Below are 24,803 nucleotides of genomic sequence, written 5' to 3'. Positions count from 1 at the left end.
TGCCCACTAGGGTCTTGTTGTTTATGGAATGTTCTGGATGATTCATCAAGCGGGGGCCCAAGAAAAAGGGGGAGGAGGGTTAAAGAAAAAGTGTTTCCCATGTTAACTCCTACAGATTCTTTAGACACATCTGAAGCACAAACCGCTGGGTATTATTACACCAAATTTACTGGAAAAGTAGCTTTTGGTCTAGAGATCACGCTTTTTGTTATATGTTGTGAATCCGTCCAGTAGTTTGAGATATTAAAGGAAATCCAAATTTGTATATCTGGGTGGAGCCTCAGCACAGATTTCATGGGGATGTCTGATTGGCTAGCATCACTTCATCCTGAAAGTGATGGCAGCCATCTTGGAACCATGATAGCACCCCTTTGAAACACATTGTAGTGAATGGTGTTTTGAGGGTCACAAAAAAGAAGAACGTATAAAGGGTGATACATTTTACTTACAATATAAATCATTTGTTGACGGTACCATACTAATTTTAGGAATTGTGGCATGTTCTAAGGTGATTTTATCCTCCTGGGATTTTAGAATCCATGTTCAGGAGAAAACTGTTTTCTCATGATTTTCCCATAGAGGTGATGGAAGGTTCTCCAGAAACTAACATGAGGGCATATTTTCTGTAAATTCACACTATCTTTCTCAGCCATATGAGAATGAAGTCTGTCATTCTCAGTAAAACATGATCCTCCCACAGAAGCAATGTCAGTTGATTCCTTTGTGTTCTACTGAACCCTCCCAGAGTGTTTTACCGACCAACTTGAGATTAACAGCCTTAATTATGACAAAACACACCCGAAGCCACCTTGATTCAAACAAACTGGTAAAACTTAAAACACTTAATTTAGAAAGGAACAACATGAGGGGGCTATTTTTCTCATAGTAATTACGGTTAGTGCTGTAGAAAGAAAAATTAGGACACATTTTAATTCAGTTTTCAAATATCTTATTAATCTGTTTCATTAAAGCATTCTGACATGCAGACTGAAACATGCACTTTCAACACCACCAGCAGACTTGGCAGTTAAGTGCCTGGTGATAAACGGCTTTAATACAATGTTCTAATGAGCAAGTTAAGTGCTACTATTCTGAATTTATGCCAAAAGTGAGACACGTCTGAACTCCAACTCGATGGAATTGAAATAAAAAACTGAAAGCATTTTCTACTGTGGATACTGCAGTAAATGAGGAGATTAGGGAGCTTCATAACAAATAACTCTTCCAAGGTGACCACCAGAGACACAAAGAGCCAAACTGTAGCACAAATATCACATAGTGTAGCCTAATTATAGCCCAATGACAGAAGTGTGCAAAACACTTTATTTCTTTGTCTTTTTTGCATTTTATTTAATAAGGCAGACTTGACCCAAATGTACTGGAGTGCTTTACATGCACATCAGTTACACTACACAAGGACACTTTCATGTTGGTTTTAGGCATGGAGAGATTAAGTGATTTGCCCAGAAACACAGGATTGCAGCTAACAGCGAAACTCAAACCAGATTCCTTAGTTGTAAAGTCTGCTGCTCTGGCCATAATGCCACACCCTCTCCCTTAAGAGAAACATATCATTAAGTGATCAAATGGATAAAAAAACAATCATGATAGCAAATCATTTAAAATTGCTTTGTCATTATTTAGGGCCTGACAATGCGTCCTCAATTTTTTTTTTTTATAGCAGTGACATTAATTTCTGTGGAAATAAGACCCTCTCATATTTATAATTTCTAAATGAAATGCCTTGGTACTACAGTTTTGATCATCACGATGACATCAGGCATCTCACACTTTTTTAATAAATATAGAATGTTAGCAATCTAGTTGTTCATTAGAATACAGTGGGGAGGCACAGGTAAGTGGCCTGGGATAATCGAGGGCAGGGAGAAGGGTGCAGAGGAAACAAGCTGACCACAATGAGCAGGCGGGAGGGGCAGTGACAATACAATGGACCATGGAGGGCAGGGGAAAAGGGGCGGGGGAACAAACCAACAACGCAGGATAGGCCAGAGAGACTTTGGCAATATAACAGACCATTGAGGGCAGAAGGAAGAGGCAGTGGCAGTAGAACCATACATGCCAAAAGACCCAATTCAGGCAGGAAACTCCCTATGGTGTTACGCCCAAAAGTGCGTTATTTTATCGTCTCTCCTGCCTCTTTGTTCAATGTAAGCCAATGAGAAAAATCAGTTCCAGAGGGTTCTTTTTCAAAATCTCTATCTTACCAAGTTCAAATTGTTGGCAATTTGGTACACTGGATCATGGCGAGCAAGGGGAATAGAGTAGGGACATGGACTCGGATAACAGAGGGCAGGTGTCAAGGATTGCAACAGCACAATACACCACACAGGGCAAGCAGGACGGCAGTGCAGCATAATTGACCATGGAAAGCAATAGGGATGAGACAGGGCCATGCAACTTGACATCAGAGAGCAGAGGTGAGAGCGACAAGGGCAGCAAGCTGACCATTCCAGACAGACAAAAGGGACAGTTGCAGCATAACAGACCATGAAGGGCAGGAGGGAGGGACACAACAAAGACCAGACAATGCAGGAGGAGGGTGATATGGGCCAGCACATGGAAAACAGAGGGCAGGGGGAAAGGGGCCAGGAGCAGCAAGCTGACCATGGCGGGCAGCCAGGATGGGCACTGGAACAACAACACATCTTGGAGGATAACAGTAAGACTATAATGGCACACATGCAGACAAAGAAGGGAAGGTTGGATGAGGTCAGGGGCAGCAAGTGGACCACACAGGGCAGGTGGGAGGGACTGTGGGAGCACAACAGCCATGGCGGGCTAGAGAGTGCGGGCAAGGGCATGCACACAGGACCATGGAGGAAAGAATGGAGGGGTAGAGACTGGACACAGGCAAGAGACGGCAGGGGAAGGGGCATCGCAACAGACTACACAGGACCGGCAGGAGGAGCAGAAGGGAGTGGTAGCAAAATGGGCCATGTAGGACAGGAGGGAGGGACCCGTGGAAGGAAACTCTGAAGGTAGGGCAGAGGTGGCAGGGACAGGTGGCAGTCATCTGACCATGCTAGCCAGGTGGGAGGGGCAGTGGAAGCTCAACAGTATACTCAAGAGTAGATAGGAGGAGCAGTGGCAGGTCTCTGGAACACGGTAAGCAAAAAGAAGGGAGCAGGGGCATGCACACAAAGGGTGAGGGAAGGCGGGCATGGGGGCAATGATGAGGCATAGAACTGGGTAATGAAAGGCAGAAGGAGTGGGCAGTGACATCAAGCTAATTATAGGGTAGTAGCAGCATATTGGACCATGCAGGATGGAGGGGGTTGGTGCATGGACTCTGACAACAAAGGATAGGAAGCAGATGGATAGGGAGCAAGCTAACTGTTCACGGCAGGCAGGAAGGGCAGTGGCAGAAGAACGGCCAGTCAGGGCTGTAGTGAGGGAGCAGGGGCAGGAAGAACGGCCAGTCAGGGCTGTAATGAGGGAGCAGGGGCATGAACTTGGACATTGGATAGCAAGGAGGAGCGGGGGCAGGAGCAGGAAGCTTGGGTGGGGGCAGCACAATGCCATTCCAGGACCTGCGTCCAAACACCCCCAACTCTACTGTGCACTTCGATGCACATCTTACTCAACGTTAAAAGAGCCCTAGAAATTCACTGAAAAAACAAAAGGTTACAGGGATGTTGTAGTTAGTTTCAGAATTTACCATAAGGTAATTCTAACTCGTGTCTTCACCATGCACTGCTAATTACCTCAGACATTACATCACACATGACATCTTCTATGACATCATTGATAATATCACTAACATTTGAAGTAAAATTATTGATGCGAAAACTGTGCAAGGTGGGAGGTGAGTTTCCTCAGGGCAAGAGTTATAGTTACTTGAAATAATTAACTAGAACAGCTGGATTTTTATGGTTGTGTGCGTGTAAAATCTGAACCTAACTACAATGTCCCTATACAATTTGTTTTTTAGGTGAATTTCTATGGTTTTTAAACTTTTTCTTCCTAACTCTAACGTCCATGTAACCTTTGGTTTTTGTCTATGATTATATATATATATATACATACACACACAAACACACACACTTATCCACTGTACTAAATATTGCTTCACACTGGATGCCGGAAAAGTTTTTATTCCACCACAATCCTTACATATTGAATAGAGTTTAAAAGGAATGCTTGGCAGGGCACTTGCATTGCACATGCATATATGCAGACCCCACTGGTAAGAAATATATAAAAGGGCCTTCAGCTAGCCTTATGTTTATATTGATGGTACTTTTATTGAGTATGTGTACATGCATGGCCTCACAAATTGCATACACACACATCCAATCACTCTCTCAACCGCTCCCAAATCTCAATTAATACGAGCAGTAAGCAAGCGGAAGGACAAAGACTATATTTTACTAGGTCCTAGATCCACCCCCTCCCTGGTAAGCCGGGCACACATATATCCCGCGTATGTATGGGCCCCAAATGACAGCCTATAGTAAAACAACTGCCAGGGTTCCTGTGCCTAGTGACCCTCGCTACGCCAGCAGCGAGCAGCATCCTCTCTCGCTCTACTTAAAGACATGGAAAGACCACTGAAGAGCAACCCCCTCTTACAAGATGCAGACACTCTGGGTACTTATGGTGCCTCTGACCTCCGCTCCCGACTGCAGAGTCCTCACAACGTCTCGCGCTTCAGCATTGTCCGGAAGACTCCAGACGACCCAAGTAAGGACCAGAGGCCTTGCGAGCTTGTGCCCGTAACGTACTTCAGACACTTACTGCTGAAGAGCCTGGAGCTCAGTTTCCGCGGCACTCTCCACCTTAGCAGTGCTTGAAATGGAAGTGCAGATACTCCTTGTCCCAGGGTGTCTGTTAGCTGCTGAGAAGTGCAGATACTCTCCCATTAAAAACACTGGAGCAGTGCTGAGAAGGTTACAGAAGGGCAAGTCCCTAACACATGTAGAGTGTGTAAGGTTCAAGCAAGGCACTTATACAACCACAGATCCATGTTTGACCAGCACAGGCTCACTCTGCCTTTAGATCACAATGCACCAGCTCCACGTCAACATTCCCCATACTGCACTGGGGAGGGGGGGGGGATAACGACAGACTACGATGTGCTGAAAAAGGGTCGGCTTTTGGGCAGTGCAAGCGGTACGAACACACTGGGCGCTGACCTCAGGTTCGGTGCTGTGTTTAGCAATAACTTCCACAACTTGCGGTTTAAAAGTACCTGCTGAAAAGTTGCTTGTGCATTTAGCCTTCAAGAAACAATTCAAATGTCACGATACCTCTTGTGATTAATGTTCCTGCTAGGGAGAGAGATAGGAGTTTTTGCCCAGTGGCAGCTTTGACTTAACATAAAGTAGCACAGAGGGTTAATATGCCTGCTGCAAAAACGGAACTATGGGGCATATTTAAGACACAGTGCAGCGCAACTTTTCTTGCACACCTTAGCGTCCACCCAAGCATTTACTGAGAGAAAAAGACACATATGGGAAAGACGGGGGGAGAGAAAAATGAAAAAGCATCACAATGGGAAAAAGCAAAAATCTGCAAGTGTGAGTTGAAGGGACAGGGAGTGCCTCTAAATGGATTAAAGAGGCCAGAGATGGCTTCAGGATTACGCTGCCTCTGTATTCTGTGTTCACACATTTAATTGCAGCAGCCGCATGTTTAAGATGAGGGCTTTGGGCACTGGCAACTTTTTATTTACAAATTAAGCACTGCCCTATGGGGCATATTTGAAAAAAGTGGTGCTGCACACGGGGCTGCGCCACTTTTCTTGCACCCTTTAGCACCCCCCCCCAACGCCACCATGTGTGCGTTATATTTAAAATACAGCACATCATGGCGGTAGTTAGGGGACTAGCGTCAGAATTTTTTATGCTCGTCCGGCGCTTTGCAGGATTAGCATCAAAAATGTTGACGCAAATCATGCAAAGCACCTTGAGGCCCATTGTAACCAACGGAAGCCTCATTTTAATGCCTGCTCTGAGCAGGCTTTAAAAGTGCTGGAAATAAATGACGCAAAGAAATCTGTCAGATTTCTTTGCGCCATTCTTTTGGGTTGCACATTATGCATGGTGTAGGCATAATGTAGCACAAAGGGTTACAAAGTGGCGGAATAGAAACTTTGTAAATATGGTGCAGCCTTTTTGGCCTTTAACGCCACATTAGCTTAAAAACAATTACACTAATGTGGCGTTAGAATGACACTCTGGGATCTTAAATATTCCCCTAGTTCTGCCCCACTTTTCTTGCATCCCTTATCGCGCCCCTACCACCACCATGTGTGCGTTGTATTTAAAATATGGTGCAACATGGCGGTAGTTAGGGGACTAGTGTCAGAATTTTTTACGCTAGTCCGGCGCTTTGCAGGATTAGCGTAAAAAAAGTTGAGCTAATCCTGAAAAGCACCCAGAGGGCCATTGTAACCAACAGACGCCTCCTTTTAACGCCTGCTCTGAGCAGGTGTTAAAAATGCCGGGGAAAAATGATGCAAAGAAATCTGTCAGATTTCTTTGCGCCATTTTTTTTGCCCTCCTAACAGGTGAATGCCACCTTTGCATACATTATGCCTGGTGCAGGCATAATGTAGCACAAAGGGTTACAAAGTGGCGCAATGCATGCATTGCGCCACTTTGTAAATGTGGCATGACGTTTTTGGCCTTCTAACGTCACATTGACATAAAAAAAATTACGCTAATGTGACGTTAGAATTGCGCTAGGGGCTCTTAAATATGCCCCTATATTTTATGTGGCTAGCTGAGTGGATTAGTGAAGCCAGCCTTTAGAAGTGCTTTAAAATACCTGAATATATGTGAAAGGTGAGAGATGAGGGGCACATTGCCGGGAGGAGGTGGTCATGGGTGGGGGGGCGCCACAATAAACTGTCGCAAAGGGCGCCACCAGTCCTAATGCCAGCCCTGTGCTGAAGCCTCGCAGACACATCGACTGGGCACAGCGGCACACACACACCCACAACCTGAAGAGGGCCAAGCAGAGCTCCAGGTTTTATGTGACTGTTATATTTGACATTTACATCTGTATTTTACAGTTATATTTCTTTTGGGTGGGTTACAAAAAAATGTTCCATCTAATATATGTTCACATTTAACTAATATAATCTTGGAAGTTGATGTTTGTATGATTTTAGAGCACAGTCACATACAACAGAGCAATACACCTGAAATACCTCCTGAAAACATACTTGAGGCACCGGTGTATAGCTTCATTAGGAAATACGGTTTGTTTTTTTATTTCGCACGTTGTCAACATGCACAACTACCGGTCTTATGTGGAAGTCGACAGCAGACAGACACATCAAGACGTAACACCTTTTGTTCCCCTTTCAAAGATACAAAGAGGAAATCGGTTTGGTTTTCTTCGTGGTTTTGTGTAAAGTACAGTAAACGTTGAAAACGATGGGCGAGCTCTATAAACCATTCAAAAACCAACTCCACAATTTGCAAAAACAACACACCAAACCTAACACAAACTGCTGATACACTCGCACAAACATCTTTAAATAATACACATCAAAATTGCGGGCTGATTAACCACACACGTAAGCAATGCTTATGTTTAAAGCATTTATAGAACACACGGCTACCCAGGCTTCTCAGCGCTACCTGAAACAGCAATATGAAAGCAACATGCAAAGCAACAATATTAACACTTCTAAATTAAAACAATTCATCACAGAGCGGGTCATTGTGATTAACTGGGCCTTGCCGCATATTGAGCAGAGTACCATCATTTTTGGGGTCACAACTGAGATCCCAATTAAATTCCTTTTACGCAGGGTATATCACCCAGTATGAAAAGAGCTATATAATAATTGGTGGGTGTAGGAGAGAAGCAATGGCATTGGAGTGTCCATACTATGTGACCCGTTTTCCCCTCCAACTCTCGCTTTTATTCAGCGAGTGAGAAGCGGACCTCAGAATTAGAACTACTAAATGAGGGTTGAAGGGTTCAGGGATGCAATCTTGCTATGCACATTTTACAGAATTTTAGCCCCTTAGAGTGACCAGTCAGAACTAACCTGTACATAAAAGGGCGTAATTTCCCCATGATGTTCAGCATAGTGTGCATCCTTGACACACACAGCATTCACTCCTTTAGTCATTCATCCAATCGCTTAGCAGTGTGCATACAGAATGGAATATCTGCAGCAAGAATTGAGAGAAAGAGGAGGAGAGAAGGAGGAGGAGAGAAGGAGAAATAGAGAGGAAAAAGAGCGAGAAAGGCCTGCTTTAGGGAATGACTATTTCCATAGGAACCCAGCTCTGGTGTGAGAGAAGCTCACCCACCCTTGATCTCAGTTTGCAAGACTTGTGCGTAAACTAGACTTGGGAAGATGAGGCTACCCTTAAAAAAAAAGGGTGTCTTAATACCATGCAGTTCACTTACATAGTGGTACTTAATATTAAATCACCTTACAAATGGGCAGGGGAAGAGATCATCACAATATTCAAAAAGGGCCAGAACACAGTCCATGCAACTACAGACCAATCAGTCTTTTAGCCTTATAAAAAAATAATTTCAATTTTAGACCCATATTAGATAATTAAGTGACTGTACAGGAGAATTTGGTATCCTGTAAGCCCTAAAACTGGTTTCAGGAAAAAAAAGATCAGCACAATAGACAACAGGCCTGATTAAGACCCTGCCAGATGGGATACTCCGTATGATATAATGGGACTTGTAACACGGCCGGCGGGCGATCCATCACGTTTGCGGCAAAGTATTCTATCCGCAAGGTCGTAATCAAGCCCCAAGTGTTTAGGTTTATGCTGCTATATTGAAAACTGTTGTACTTGGGAAGGGACATCTGTATGTTGTACTTGTGGATCTTACGTCTGCTTTTGACCCGACTTGGGTTAATTCTAGAAGAGATTTCTGTCCTGATAATATTCTGCCTGTCATAAGGCTGATTGATGAAATTTTCTCTCAAATCAGACGATAGGCACATAGTGAGCTGATGGACAGCATCCCTATCCGGAAGGGATTGCTACTGGGGTGTGTTCCGACACCAACACTATTTTAATTGTTCATAAAGGGTGTAGTGCATTTTCATAGCTAAGGAAAGAAGCATTCCTCACAGTTACTTGGGCTCAAGAGGCCTTCGCTCCTGTTTGAAGACAACATGCTACTGATCTTGAAGTACCCTATGGGTTTCCATGTTTTATTAGATCGATTTTCAGATTTCTGCAGACATTGAGAGTTGGACCTGCTAAGACCAAATTATTGGTCTTTATTGTGTCCCAAGTCCACTTGTGGTGTCCTCAAACAAACTTAACGGTGAGAGCCGAAAGATAAAAGGCTTTTGAATAGTTGGGTGTGAAAGTTACTGATCTGTCTTGGATCATGCAGATAAGCAAAAGCACAAACTCTCTAAACGGTGGACAAAATCAGTTTTACCTGGACTGTAGATATATGATGTCCAAACATTGGGCCACTTTACAAGGTGTAGTGCTATGGGGGCACTCTAAGGTTCCTGTTCTGGTCAAAGTATAAAAATGGTTTCTCAGGTCTTTGGTCAATTTTCCCCAGAGTACCTCATCTTTATCAGTTCAGATGAACATGGGAATCTAAAGCATTGAACAAAACAAAAAACAAAAACAAAAATTTAGAACTCCACTACTCACCTGGAGACGAATCTAGCACACAGATAGAATGGCATTAAAGGAAAACATGGCTGTGGATTCCTTTTGCAAAATTCCAAGGTTGAAAGCTGTCAAAGCACACTTAAGCACTTAAGGTCGGTAAGCACAATGGATAACCCCAAACAAAGCTACTAAGATAACAAAATATCACATAAAAATCCATAATAATAGCTCGAGCCATTCCTGGACTTTGCCACCCTACCCTTGGCTAAACAACTATATGCTAAATTAAGGTATGGGATTCTTCCTTTAAAAATGTTTGCCCAGAAAATGGACTACAGTAGAGCCAATCAGCGATAAATTTCAGCATGTATGTAAATGTAGTCGAGCCTGGAGAGCATGTGCTGTTTTGCTGTACAACTTAAACAATTCAGCGCAGAAAACATTTTGCACCTTTTTTATGCCGTTAAATTGGAGTGCTGCAATATGCAAGTGCTGTCACTATGAAATCAGATACCAAAGAAACCATTGCTTTTACTATGTCCAGATTTGTTATATCTATGTGGTACCTTAAGAGAAAATTCAGTAACAGTATTATTAACTAAGCTTCTATCCGTCTATCTTATTAGTCAACAAAGGATTTTCATATATTATGTTATATATCAGAATACATACATTGTGTTTTATGTGATTGTTTAATGTGACTGTACCCGGAATAACAGTTTTGACTGATTGACACACATATGGAACCTGGCCATTCGCAACCTTCTCAGGCGGTTCAAGAACCATCAGGCAGACAGCATCACCTGCCAGTGAACAACTCTATATGCATTTTGTTTGGCTTGTTGCTGTAAGGCTGAGCACAGAATGTGGTCATTCAAGGGTAAGATGTGAGAGGGTAAGTGGCAGACACACACTTATTTTTATTTCAAGTTTGGAAGTCCCCTCCAGTGCACTGTAAAAATATCACTGACCTGTGCTTCCAGGCCTCTACTAGATTCAAAGACACTCGAGCCAAACTGTAATGGGTGTCTTTGCTGCAGAGGATCCATGGTAGAATGACATGCAGAACCTCTGCACTGAGAACACAAAGACAGGAGTGATTAACACCCAGAACACTGCCAAATAACTCATTATACCTTTGTTAGTACAACTAGGACAATTCTGACTGTCCAGTGTACCTATCACAATACTGTAAATCAAGAACACATGAAATGCTTATTTACATATTTAGTACACCCAAGCAGTAAGCTAAAGACGTGGCCCAATAGCAGCTTTATCTGTCAGAGAGATCCAAGGTACGTTGGAGAAAACTGGACTCCATGCCTTCCTGGCCTAAAGGAAATGTGCCCTCATTAGGGCCTGCTGATCCGCAGACGCGACACAATTCTTCCAAAAATAACCTCCAGGTTGTGCATCTGTCCTGCTTCTTGGAACAAGACTCTCTCCCTCCTCTTTGCATTTCCACCTGTGTGTGGATCCCGCACATCCGACCACCTTCCTGCCGCCGGTTAAGCGAGGAGTCTCACAGTAGATTTAAATCTAAATAGTTATCAAAGTGTCTACAGTGTGCTGATGGGGTGGCCTGCACAGGTTATGCTAGAGATTCCAGTGATGAGTTTGTGTGCCACCCAAAGCCTCCATCCCCATGTACTTCCCACTGAACCTATTTCTAGCAGGAACTGTTAGAGCTTGGTAATGAAGGGAAGCCCAGTCATTGCCTCCAATGAAGTCTGCACATTTCAACTATCCTAAACACTGCAGATGGTTCCTGAAATGATTTTACCAGAATATTCTAATCATTTATGATATAAAGAAAAAATCCATATCTATTTAATAGGATATGGCCAACAATTTTGCGGGACATTTCAAAAATTTACCTAGAAGCTTCAGACCATTTAGCCAGAACATTCCAACCATAACATGCCAAGGTCTTAGCTATAATGGAGCCTTTATAGGCTTGTGTCTGTCTTGGTAGCACAACTCTAGAATACTTTTCATTTTGCCAAACTACCCATTTTAATTTGGTTGTTTATCCAGACCATCAGCATCATTGTTATATCTGCCGTTACATACCAACGAGCGCCACCAAAATCATCCAGAATATCCCATTATTTGACCAGAATCATGGCAGAACACAAACTATACTCATTGGTGGAGTGTATTCCATCACTGTGTCTCAATATTACCATCAATATGGCTGCACACCCTCAACCATAACTCCAGAATAGGACCATCATGGTTAGGGAATAGCTCCACAGTTCTGCAAGGTATGTATTAATTACAACTTCACAAGAATGTCAGGGAATGAGTGTTACCACCCAATGCCCTCTGGACAATATTAAGGGTTTTACCTGAACACCCTCATCATTCTCCTATATTGAACGAACCAGGCCATATTGAAACAGTTTGTCATGCAGACACGTTAAGATAACCAGTATACTGGGTGCGCCGAATGGACCCAGCAGCCTACTCTTGGGACCTATTTTATTAAACTTACAATGCATGGAATTCTTGAAATCACATGTGGTACTTCAGGCCCCTGAAAAGTTTGCAGATGTTGCTCTAGCAGAGGTATTTTCCTTGTTGGATATGTGGAATTTTCCTTTTTATAATTATGTCAACCATTTAAGTCAGTGGGGAATTATTTGAGAAGGCGTGGGTGCAACACAAACCTGCCCTATCCAAGGCCATGACTTTACTCACAGGATAGCCTACATTACACCTTCCCAGTCGGTCACACTCCGGGCCTTTCTGTCTGCTTTAGAGCCGTTCAAGATCTGCTTCGCTCCAGAATCTTCACCAGGCACTTCCTTTTATAACATGATCAATCTTAGTTAACAGCTGCTCAGTTACTATTATATATAGCAAACATCGCATCTCAACCCACCAGCTTTTCATATCTTGCTTTTCAGTTTTCCGCTTCTCCATCCACAGTTCACCTTATTGTTTCCCGAGCCACCCCACAATTTTGACTTTGATATATCACCCTTTATCTGCAATCAAATTGTGAAAAATTCCCTTTCCAATGACTCCAGTTAGTAATTCAGCAGTAGTCATTTTATTAGTAACCGCAATGCACAAAGTCCACAATAGTTTACATTATTGCTTCTGCTGCCCCTTCTTTGTGCTGGTCTATGTTTCTTCTAAATGTAAGGATCTTCATTTAAAGGTGTCAATGTATTTGGGGAGTCAGCACTCCGTCGTATGCACATCCACAGCAATTCGAATTTGCGAACCCTAAACACTTTGCTATTTTGTTTTGAGCGTATTAACACGGATATAAAATAGAATACTGCAATTTGAGCATGTTTGTGGGCATATTTAAATTGAGCAACCGAGCTACAGGCCATTCTTGTCTAATGCTATTATATTTTCTGGATAGCCCTCGTCAGGTATGTTATGATTATATTTCTATATAAGGGTATTTAATTAGTCATACCAAATTGTGTTTTGCCCTAGGTCCTTTAACCAAATATCAGGCTGGTTTTAGAATAAAAATCAGTACGGTTGACCAGGTGTTTAGGTTTATGTGCATCTGTTGGAAGTATATAAACATAAGGAAGGGTGTGGCATTTGTGGATCTAAGGGCCGCCTTTGATCTTGTTCCGCGCAATTTGTTGTGGATTACATTAAGGAACATGGCGGTCCCTGGGGAACTACTTAAAGAACTTATCAAGCTTCACACAGGGAACTATGCAAAAGTTAGATGGGGAAAAGAAGGTGAAACCTCAAGGGCCATACCTGTAGACCGTGGTGTGCGCCAAGGTTGCGTGTTAGCACCTACACTCTTCTCATTATATGTTAATGATATTCCGAGTTATTTAAGGAATTGTGTACATGACTCCCCGAAGCTAGGTGGTGAGCCGGTTACGGCATTATTATTTGCCGATGATACCATCCTTATTTCTCAAACTCCGAGAGGTTTGCAAAATTTGGTGGATTCTTTCCAGAAGTATTGTGTGGGGAAGGGGCTAGAAATAAATCCTACTAAAACTAAGTATATGTCCATAAACCCCAAGAAATCCCTCAGGAATAATCTGTCCTTGGAGAATCAAAAACTGGAACAGGTAGGGAGTTTTAATTATTTGGGGTTAATGCTGGATAGTAACCTGTCCTGGAAAGGACAGATGGATAAAAGCATCTTATCCCTTAAACAAAACTCAATGCCTATTTTAAAAGTACACGGAGCTAGTTATTCTAAAGCAATTTCACCGGCACTTGAAGTATATAAAGCGAAGGCCCAATCGGCCGCCCTTTATGGTGCTGAACTCTGGGGCTACTATTGTAACAATAATTTTGGAAAAACGGAAAACCACTTTGTACGAAGGCTACTTAAAATACCGACAAGAACTCTAGTCCCTGTTTTCCTTGATATTAACCTTAAAAGAGCAGACTATCAAGCATTAATAAGACCACTGCTGTATTGGGTTAGGTTATGGGTAACCCCGGAGTTGAGTGATTACAAGAGTGGATTGACTGAATTAACTCAGATAGATGGTCATATGAATACCCCTTGGTTAAAATATGTATCTAAGTTGGACGAGAGATTAGGTTTATCACACCTATGGGAAGTTCCCCAGAATATGACAACATGTACTAGGAAATATGTAAAGGACACCTTTTGGTCTTATGTCAACGGAGAGCTATTGCATAGTTCATCGATTGGTATTTTGACTTTGAATTTTTTGAACATAAAAGATACACCTAATTTCGAACAATTTTTGGATGAGATCGGTCCTCCACTGGCAAAAACACTATACTTACAGTTTAGGTATGGGGTCTTACAGACTAATGCATACACATGCAATTGGGGAGGGGTAAAAGGTTGTGAATTGTGCACTCTCTGTACTTTAGGGGCTAAAGAAGATGTTGCTCATCTACTCTTCTTTTGCCCAGTATACAAGAAACCAAGGGATTGTTGAATCAAACCCGTTTGTAAATATGTGGGGGTTAGATCCTACAAAGAAGCAGAGCGCATAATTCAGTCTAATACTTCGCAATTAGTGGTGTTTGGCACGAGTAGATTTTTATTTAATGTGTACCTTATCAGAAAACGACTTGGTCACAAACTGTAATATTTTGTTAGGTGGCCTGCTTTTTCCCTTCCTTGTATAGGTATATGATGCACTGTTTCTTCAATCCAAGTTAATTAATTCTTTAGTTCTGGCTTTTAATTAATTTATAAATTGTTATTTATATTTTTATATGCGGTACTGCTTAATCATGGAGACATCCATATATTTCTTGCCAACTGTATGTATTGTATCTTATATTTAATTGTGAAATGTATATATGTATGTTGTATTTATCTCTTGTCTTGACTTTTATGGCAATATTTGCCGAAATAAAGTAACGAACGAACGAAGTGGACGAGACTAAATGTTTCAAACTTAACCTGGTTTTCCATGAACCCCTTTTTGCACATGGATTCAGTGCAAAAAAAATAGTAAATACATTTAAAAAACACTTTACCTGGTTTAATAACTTAATGAGTTCGTTGAATAAAAGATTTTCATCCTAGGAATAAGTCATCAAAATACTGAGCTTGTGCGGTCTTGGTCGGAAGTCCGGTTAACTTACAGATTCAGACCACTAACCAGTTTGCTGCCTTACTGTAGTGCTTAATTTGTAAATAAAAACGTGCAGGTGCCTAAAGCCCTCTTCTTAAACACGCGGCTGCTGCAATTAAATGTGAGTACACGGAATACTGAGGCGGCGTAACTTGAAGCCATCTCGGGCCTCTTCAATCTATCAAAACCACCTCCTGCCCCTTCAGCTCAGTCTTGCAGCGTTCTACTTTCTCCCTTTGGGGCGCTTTTTCGTTTTTCCTTTCCCCCGTCTTTCCCTTAAGTGTCTTTTGCTCGCAGCAAACGTTTGAGGCAGAAGAATAAGCCCCGGCCCGCAAACAAAAGTGCCGGTGCTCAACACCGGAAACAACAAGCACAAATTAAGCACTGCCCTACTAGCAGAATATAAACGGGCACTCTGCCTTACGAATTTCTTAATGTTAGCGGACGTTCTGCCATTATTGGTACGATAATTCTGCCATTATTACTACAGCTTTTGGCAGTCCAGTGACTTCCATCAGGTTCCCAATATAGCCAACTTTTATTTTCGCAAAAGTCGGCCAAACTTTTTGTGTTGAGGCATCCCTGCCTGACATTTGGCACTCTTTCATACAGTGCTTCATTCAATAAATCACTCACCTCGCGCTGTCCTGTATTCCCAGTTTAGTTCAGGTCATAGAACTGGACTCTTGGTGAAAAAAAACTCACTATCAGGGGTTACCTCGTGAAATATAAGCGCAAAGAGGGCATGCCTTTTCTCCCTGTGTTGTTCACGTGCCAAGTGCGGGCCCCAGTCCACATATCTGGTGAAAACACCAAATAGGCCATACAGAGCGAGTGAGCTGTAAGTCCAGTCCTGGCCACACTAGGCCAGCCAATTGCTAGGAGCAAGCCTTCAGCACCCAGGGGAGGGATCCTTCTCGACCCCTGATGCCACTGTGCCCCCAAGCACCCGATAACGGTTCTATTCTGCCCCTTGCATATACCCAACAGGCTCACAGGTAAAAAAAAATCTACTTGAGGGCCAGGGAGGTGGGGCTCGCTGGTGGGCGAGGTGCGGGATCGGGGGTGGGGTGAGGAGCGGGATCGGGGGTGGAGGCGGTTGGGAGTCGAGGGGGCTGGGGGAGTCGCGGCTGGAGGAGGGGGCTGCAGGAGCTCGCTCTAGCAGTAATTTAAACTGCTCTGTGGGGGCCTTTCCCCAGCGCGCCTTCCCTTGTTGCAGGTATTCCTGACTTTTTCGTGACCCGATTTCACGCTATTTGGAAGTCTAGAATAAATTAATTTGTAGGGGTGACGGTTGAAGTTTGATACAGAACTACAAACCCATGAAGCTCTCCTCGGGCCCCGGCCGCGTGATGACGTGCCAGAGCACGACAGACAAAACTACCTATTTTAGGGGCAGACGGTTATATTTTCGACGGCTGCTCAGTGACACCTCATACTTTTTTAGTTTCCTCGGTGCGCGGATCGGGAAGCAGGTAACACCCAGAGAGAGTGTGAAAACCAGTCACAGAACCGCCGGGGGGCGAGGGGAAGGGGGCGGGCAAAGCAGGAGTTCCCGCTCTTGTGTTGTTGGTCGTATGGTCGCCGTGGTGTCAGGCACTACAAAGCAGGGCCCGAGGTTTCACTTCGGCTGCGGAGGCACACAGACCAGCTGCCCCACACTGTATTCGGATCAAGCCCAGGCATTTCTGGGACTTTTTAAGAGTGTACAAAACAATCACGCACTCACACACATACTACACATCTAGGCATAAGAAATTGTAGGCTCGGGGTCGTACCGGGACAGAAGATAGGCCCGGGCAACAATACAAAAATGTCTCCCAAACTGCACCTAAGAAGCACCACCTTGGCAAAATGGCTTCAGATCTGACCATCGGGAAGTCCCCCTCTGGACCCAAGGTTACATTTCATCCTTACCCGTTGGCACTGCTTCTCTATTCAGAATCTCACTACCCTGCTCTCTCTAAGATACCATGCACTGGCGCTTGCACACGTGCAAGTATACCCGAAGCGAAAAGTAACTGCATGGTTTTCTGGCATGCAATAAATGACATAGCTTAGGTGATGCCAGTCACTAACTGTGTCCCAGTGTCCTCCACAACTGATGTCTGCTAAAGCAGCCACCACTTTTGCATGCCCACTCTCTCCACATCACAGCGGCAGCCCAGTGTGTCCCACCAGGTAGGACCTGAGACGAGCCAACAGAAGACAGTGAGCACAGGGTGTTCCACATTAGGAACAGCTCTTCCTGTAAAGAGAAAACACATTTGGGGATTTGTACAGCGTGTACTAGGCTCTGCTTCAAAGGACGTGTTCTCGGATGCAGGAACACCCAAGCCCTTGCTGTGCTTCTCACATTGCAAGCTGTGCACATCCGTGATTCGCAGAACGTGCTCATATTTAAAGCCCGAGGACAGATAGCTGTCAGTCAGGAAGCCCAGTGCCATCTTTAAACAATAATACGTGGACGGTGGGTACGCAGCATCTTGACTCTGCTGGGCTTGGCGCCAGGTCGCCTCCTTGCTTGAGATGGTAAGAAATGGCCTCAGACGAGGGCTTGAGGCAGTGGCGCTGGGGCCATCCTAGCTGGGCTGGCAACAGGGTTTGAATCATTCACGCTGAGAAGGACACCGGGATTTAGTGGGGGGCACGGGCGGGGGGGGGGGGGACGACCAGATACGGTACCAAAAACAAGTGACTGTGATTCTGGGAGTGCTTAATTTGTGCCGGTGGTTTCTGGTGGTGAGCACCGCAATGTATTTTTGGGGAGCAGCACTTATTTTTCTGCATCAGGCATCTACTGCGAACAAAAGTCACCTATGAGAAAAACGGAGGAAGAGAAAGACTGAAAAGCGCAGAAAGCTGCAAGAAAGAGCTGAAGGGACAGGAGTGGCTATAAAGGGATCAAAGAGGCCCGAGAGGGCTTCAGGAAGACGCTGCCTCGGTATTCCGCTCTCGCACATTTAATTGCAGCAGCAGCGTGTTTCAGAGTAAAGCTTTGGGCACCAGCACGTTTTTATTTACAAATTAAGCACTGGATTCCGGGTCTTGTGGCCGGTCTTCGGCAAACGCGGTGGAGGCCATTATCAAGCCTGGAGAATGTGAGCTTGGGCTCAACCCGGGTTTGGCAGAACGGAGAAAGGACCTGGTAACAAAGATACCTGGAAAACAAGACACTGTATCTAGACTCATAGTCTAGAAAGAACATCTCAATTTGAGGCTTGAGACTGGGTACAACATATGTGTCGCACAAGGCTGGGCCCAGGGCCTGTTCTTATTTCAGTGAGGCCAACCCTCTTTCCAGACCTTTGAGGCAGCGAAAGTGGATCCATGGGAAAGTGATAGCGACACACCATTAAAGGAGGCCTTGTAAGAGTGAGGCGGGAATCAACGCCACCCCTCTGGCAGTGGACAAGGGGGATTACCAGGCCTTAAACTGCCGTTTCTGGCCAGACGATGTACATGGCCGGGCGGCTGGTGGCCGCGGACAGTCCGCGGCTCTGAGATCAGGAGAGGATGGACGCCCATTGTGAGCGCAGGTACAATCCCGGATCCCAGGGCTCCCGCCACACGTCAGCTGCACGTGGCCTCCCAGCGGGCGGGACGCACGGTGCCTCTGGGATGTGCTCTGTTACCAGGAGCTGGATGTTACTGTCAGGAGCCAATCTCTAATTGCCAGTTTTGGTGTTACGAAAAGGGAAGATTATTCCCACGAATGCAGGATTTTGACTAGAATGCTCATCAAAATCTAATGGAGCCGTCAGAGAGACGAGGAGTAATTTAAGCCATCAGTTCTGCAGGCGGCGCTTCTCTGCTGCATGTAAATAAATAGCTTTTATCATTATCCGTGCACCCAAAGACGAATCCGATTGCCGAGCTGCATGTCGAAGCCTGCCTGCTTGAAGCGGGCAGGTGTCCCGGGGGGGGTAACGCATCTACTGCATGGATTTATGTCACAGGCCCCAATCCCAGTGGGTCGGTTCAACCAGTTTGTATGCGTCTAGCCTCGATAACATGATTACCACTGACTTAGAGAACAGTAGCTTCTGGGATACCACAAACGTTCGCTACAGCCAGGTGTTCTTGGACACCATAGAATCATTATAGTCTCTAAAGGATCATTAAATCTAGCAATACTTGAATAAATCTGCTTTAATACAAGGAGTCTAATTAATTAACATTATTTGGTCCAGGGTACTTATGGAAATGTAGAGCATTAAAGAGAAGAGCCATCTCTCCTGGAGAGCACCCGCTCCGCCTCTCTAAGGAGCCTCCTCGAGCCCACTTGAAGTGCCTCAACGAGGTGCATTTTGGGAAAGGCAGGCAGAGGCCAGACACTCACAAGGAGGTCGCATTTAACGGTGTCTGCCATGGCCGGGGACTCCCTCAAAAGCTCTGCTTCCACCGACCTTCTTAATCTAAGAGCTGCAAATGACACCTGTTGGGTGCAGCGATGCCCCACGGGCGAGAAACAACTTAAAAATAGAATTATAATGTCTGGCAGCAAAAATCAAGAACGGCTGTCGGGACGAAGGTAAAAAATTCAGAGGTTGAACAGAAACGCAGAGCTTGAGGACATTCAGAGCATAGGCTGGGCACACTACGAATACAAGTAGAGCGAATTTCGGGAAGACGTTAAGTAAATCAGTAGCGCACGCTGTCTAAATTCGGAACACACATTGCATAAATACAGAGCATATGTTGGGTGAATTTTAAGCACACTCCGAGGAAATTCGTAGCACAAGTCAAGCAAATCTAAAACACACGTCGGGCGCTCGAGAGCAACAGCACGCACAAAAATCTTCCCACAAGGAAGAACAAATCACTTCTCTATTCTGGTCTGACTCCGGGTTAAAGTGCAGCCAATAGGTTTTACTCAAATAGTTTATCGCCCGCCCTCAACAAGAGGCGCGCCTATGCAAACGACTGCGAACACTATTTATTCTGCTCACCAAATGCAGGTATCTGCTTCATTGGAGGGCAAAGGTCAACTGCGCACGGTGCTTTATTTCAAACATCTGATGCTTAACTGCATTCTTATTGGTCACCCTTAGTACGCATCGCGCAGATGGATAAACACGCCTTTCAATACTATAAAAGAACCGGGAATCCGTTACTTCAAAAACAGAAACGGTCCCTATTACACCTATAGGAAACCATTGCTCCCGTTGGTATGGAATGGCATGGGGCGGTGTTGAACTGGTAAGTTTAAACACATGAAATATCAATAATTAAACCTCAGTACGTCGGGCCCGACCAAGCCCTACTTCCCAACTCCAGTTCCAAAAATAGACAACTTTCGGTGGGCCTCTCGAAAAGTACTGGTGGGCTTGCACCTTAAATGCTGAAAACTGCAAACTCATTAGGTCTGGGGCCTGGGTTTCTTTCCACCTTGGCTTAACCGTTGGGGTCTGTCCTGAAATAACCCACAGATGTCTGACTAAGCTTGGATAGCCAATAGCATCTGAATGGGCCTCAGAATTGCATCTAAATATCCCACCACCTCGGTCAGAGCATCTCCATGTATTTACCCGTGACATCTCATGCTGCAGGACTCTCGGTAAGACTAGAGACCAGTGGCAAGACTGGTCGAAGACACTCAGGTAAGCATTATGTCAAATTTTCTTTATTTTAATGAAATTGTTCAATAGTTAAAACCAATTTCGTCCCATGTATTTTTTAAAAGTAAATCACATTGAAGTCTCTTCTTGAAAGCCTGTGCAACACCTTGACATGAAGTCAAGCATCTCACCACAGCTTGTGCTCTAAGAGGGCGGTAACGGCCACTTAACCAGCAGGAGGTCTCAAAACATCTTCCTGTGAGGCTCTCCGCTAATCCAAACACCATCTTTTTCTGGGCAGATGGGCCACAAGATTAAAAATAAAAAAAATAAAATAAAAAATTGACGAACTGGGAGATCAAACTGTTTGAAAGACCATAAAAAAAGAATTGGCAAACCCGATAGGTCTGGAGTTGCCCACCAGTCTTTTGGTTTATTGATGGTTGTTTTGTTTTGTCAAGATTTTTGCAAAAAGTTATTGCTGTGGAAGCTGCCAGTCCCACATCAATCCGCAAAAAAAGTCCAAAAGCAAAAATATTGTTTTGGTCACAAAAAGCACAAATTATCATAGTAGTCCCTAGCACTTAGGAAAACTGTGTGTGGATGCGCTTCTCATGAAAGAACAGAATGCCGACAATCACAATTAAGGTAGCTAATGGCTGAAGTGGGCTGCACAACAGCCCTATGCTGTATGCTGCTGTGAGTGGGAGAAAATGTGATTGACACAATAGCAGACCAATGGATGAAGAAGGCAAGCTGAAAGCCCCTGTATGCAAAAATAGTATTTCCATAATGTTAGTAAAATGAAAAGGTCTTAGCTAGAGGGACACAGAGTTCAGCAAAAGTCGAGTAAACTTATGAATGCGTGAAGCCCCCACTATCAGCAGGCAGAAGTGGTCTCACGTGGCTCCACATAGCCCACATCCCAGGACAGGAAAAATAGTCCTTTCATCCACCTCACTGACCACAGCGGAACGTCAGGGTGGAGGGGGGGGATAAGACACAGTTCCATTAGCGTGCTCATCCATTAGAAAACAAAATAAAACTCCAGGTACTCCGAAGGAGCTACTTGTGCTCATGGGCAGATCAGTTCAGATAAGGCAGCCGGGTCTTGGCCGGCAGCTGCAGTCTGCATAGTTAGGCCTTTGGTAGCCCAATGCAAGGTTGTCATAGCTGAGGCAGGGCCCACTGAGGCACTGTTACGGTCCAAAGTGGAGCCAAGAAGCTCACAGGCCGCAAAGCGGGGAATATGGAGGCATCCTAAATGCATCAAGAATCGAACTGGGCTGAAGAATTGGAAGGCTCTAGAGCAGAGGTCTCCAAACTTTTTAATGCCACGCCCCCCCAGTTGAAAAATAAAAATCATTGGGCCCCCCTCAGGATTTTTCACAATTATTTTATAAACATGGAAATGTTTAAATATGTCTAAACCTATTTAAACATTGCAGTTAAGTAGTTACCTTTTTAAAACTGCAATAACATGCTTCTGCTTAAAAAAAAGCCTATTATCTGTATAATATTTATTTTGGCCAGAGTCTGGGGGCCCCCCCTGGAATCACTCGAGGCCCCACTAGGGGGGCCCGCCCCCCAATTTGAAGACCTCTGCTCTAGAGGGATCGGCCTAAGAAACAGCCCGACTTGGGCTGGCTAGTTCTACGTTTCCCAACTAACCCTCGATAGCCCATTTAAGGCGATGGGGAGCCCAGCTGCCAAGTGGCATTGCACATACCGGTTTCCCCCGCTTCTACTCTTTATACAGCCGAGGGCAAGGGAAGACGGACTTGGTCAAACCAGTTCTCCCAAAAGCCTAATTGCTAATCATCCTCCTGCCAGTAGAAATCCAACTCCAGACAAAGGATCGCAGCTCACTTACAATCAACACGAGCAGTCAGCAGAAGCCACCCCATGGAGCGTACCATTCACTCACTTGAAGTAATATGGAACCGCAGGCCCCGGAGCGGAGGGAGGGAAACCTGTGTGCCCCCCGGGTCTGATCCGTAGCCTGCATAATATACATTCCTCTTGCTGAGCTCACCCTCCACTCTCAGTACTTCCCTATTGAAAACTGTGTTGTGGGGAGAAGGCAGGAGGCCTGGTGGCCTGCTCGAGTTCCCTCTCTTTCACCTGAGCAGGCGCGTGCACGCAAACCGAGGAAAGACATAAAAAGTGGAGGCCGAAAGTCGGGTACAAGGCCTTGAATAGTACATTTACACAATACTAACACTCCTGCTGAGTACCACGTTCAGAGCATCAAAATCCACTGGGTATCCACCTAACCCAGGAGATGAGAAGAGTTATACTCTGAACCAGAGAAATAAAGTTACCTTATGGCCCACAACCCTACTGCGATGCGGCAGCTCGTAGGGCAACTCAACATTCAACACAACGGCACAGAGGCTATACTGGGCATGCTCTGCGAGGGTCAACCCAGCCACACCGACGTGCATGCCTCCTCGCAAGTTCACCAGGGGGCAAAGAAATTGGCGGGAACACACTACAAAAAAACCGAAGCTCACCCCATAAAAATGTGCCTGCCATTCTGAAAAAATACTGAAATTAAGTATGTGTTACAGTGGCTGAAGGGTTTTTTTCTAGAGTGCCTCCCGCCCTCAGCCATGTGCAGCATGGCTCTCTCACACATCATTTTCCACTCAAACTCACACGTATCCTCCACTGTGGTGGGGCACAGGGCGGGTGGAAGGCATACCACCTGGAGAGTAGACCGAAAGTTATCCCCTGGCCTACAGACAGATGTTTGTGTACTGTTTCTAAACTATTCATGATAAACAATGTAGTTACTGAATCCTGTTGCACTCATTTGGTCTAGTCCCACAGCCAAGTGTTCAACACTTAGGGGCAGAAACCGTGCCCAATGAGTCTCCGAAGGCTGTTTTAAGACTCTGGAGCTGGGATACGCAAAATAACATGATTTTTAAGTTCACGCTCAAGGACAGGAACCCCGACCAGGCTATTCCTTTGTCACGCTGCCACCCACGCCCGTGGCTGCTTATCTCTGCTGTGCGGCTGTAACTGAAGGGGAAATGCGACTTCCGAGACCACATTGCAGACTGCATCTCCATGCCGGGCTCCCCTTGGCTGCAGTGGAACACAGAATCCAATTTTCGGACAGTTATATAGTCAAAGCCTGAAAAAACATTAACACATTCATGCTTGAGGTGGACCTTGGTTTACTGCAAAAGGTCCATATTCAGATATCATTAAATGCCATCCAGAGACAATAATATGTAAGAATATCAAATAAAATAAAAACTCAAGCACAAAAATATTGTGCTCTACATCTACGTACCCCGAAGGAAACAAACAAAAAAAAAATATATATATACATATTCTCCATGGCAGCAAAAATAAATGTGAGCCAAAACCACGTTATTTAGAGCAACACTGTAAAGGTCAAATTGAAGTTTATTGCTACAGTACTTCAAAACTGACAGACAAACAATGATTACTAACTCAGATATTGAATATTACAATTGCTTTACACATGGAAATAGGCCTCTTGATGGTTGAAAGGCCTCTTCAGTTGATTGTGTTTTATTCTGTGAAATGTATCTTCTATTTCTTGGTGTTAAAATATATATATTTTCACTGAAAAAATTCAAAGGTTACAGTTAACAACCAGAATAAAAAAAAAAAAACTTAGAAATTCACTTAAAAAACTAAGGTTACAGGGGCGTTATTGTTAGGTTCAGATTTTACACGCAAAAAAAAAAAAAAAAGAAATTTGACAGTTATAGTTATGTTCACTATAACGCGTGCCCTAAGGTAACTAGAACGTGTCCCTCTGCCATGCACAGTTTTAAGTATATTGCAAATGTTGCAGTGATATTATCAATGATGTAATAGAAGATGTCATGACTGATGTGATGATATGTGGGGTAACTAGCAGTGCATGGTGAGGCCGTGGGTTAGTGTCACCTTAGGGCAAGTTATATAGTTTCTTAAAGATAAGTATAACTATACCTGTTGAATTTCTATGGTTTTGTGCATGAAAAATCATAATCTAATAAATAAATAATGGCACAGAAAAAAAAAAACATATGCAGAGAAGAAATAGC

The 24,803-nt window shown here is 44.3% G+C and overlaps 1 protein-coding gene across 7 annotated transcripts in view; it reads right to left on the bottom strand.

Annotated features, from left to right (window-relative positions):
• Nucleotides 1-24,803, bottom strand: part of ZMIZ1 (zinc finger MIZ-type containing 1) — a 469,088-nt gene that overhangs the window by 376,224 nt on the left and 68,061 nt on the right. The window contains exon 1 of one of the 7 annotated variants that reach the window (XM_069240176.1): nt 9,409-9,561. The exons of the other annotated variants lie outside the window; for them this stretch is intronic. The gene's annotated coding sequence lies outside the window, so the exon portion shown is untranslated. Of the gene's footprint in view, nt 1-9,408; nt 9,562-24,803 lie in introns of those variants that run through there. 7 annotated transcript variants of the gene reach the window in all.

This window comes from Pleurodeles waltl, chromosome 6 (assembly GCF_031143425.1).
Source record: "Pleurodeles waltl isolate 20211129_DDA chromosome 6, aPleWal1.hap1.20221129, whole genome shotgun sequence".
NCBI classification, from domain to species: domain Eukaryota; kingdom Metazoa; phylum Chordata; class Amphibia; order Caudata; family Salamandridae; genus Pleurodeles; species Pleurodeles waltl.
Note: the sequence above shows the minus strand (reverse complement) of the source record. Positions and strands in the feature narration are given on the sequence as shown.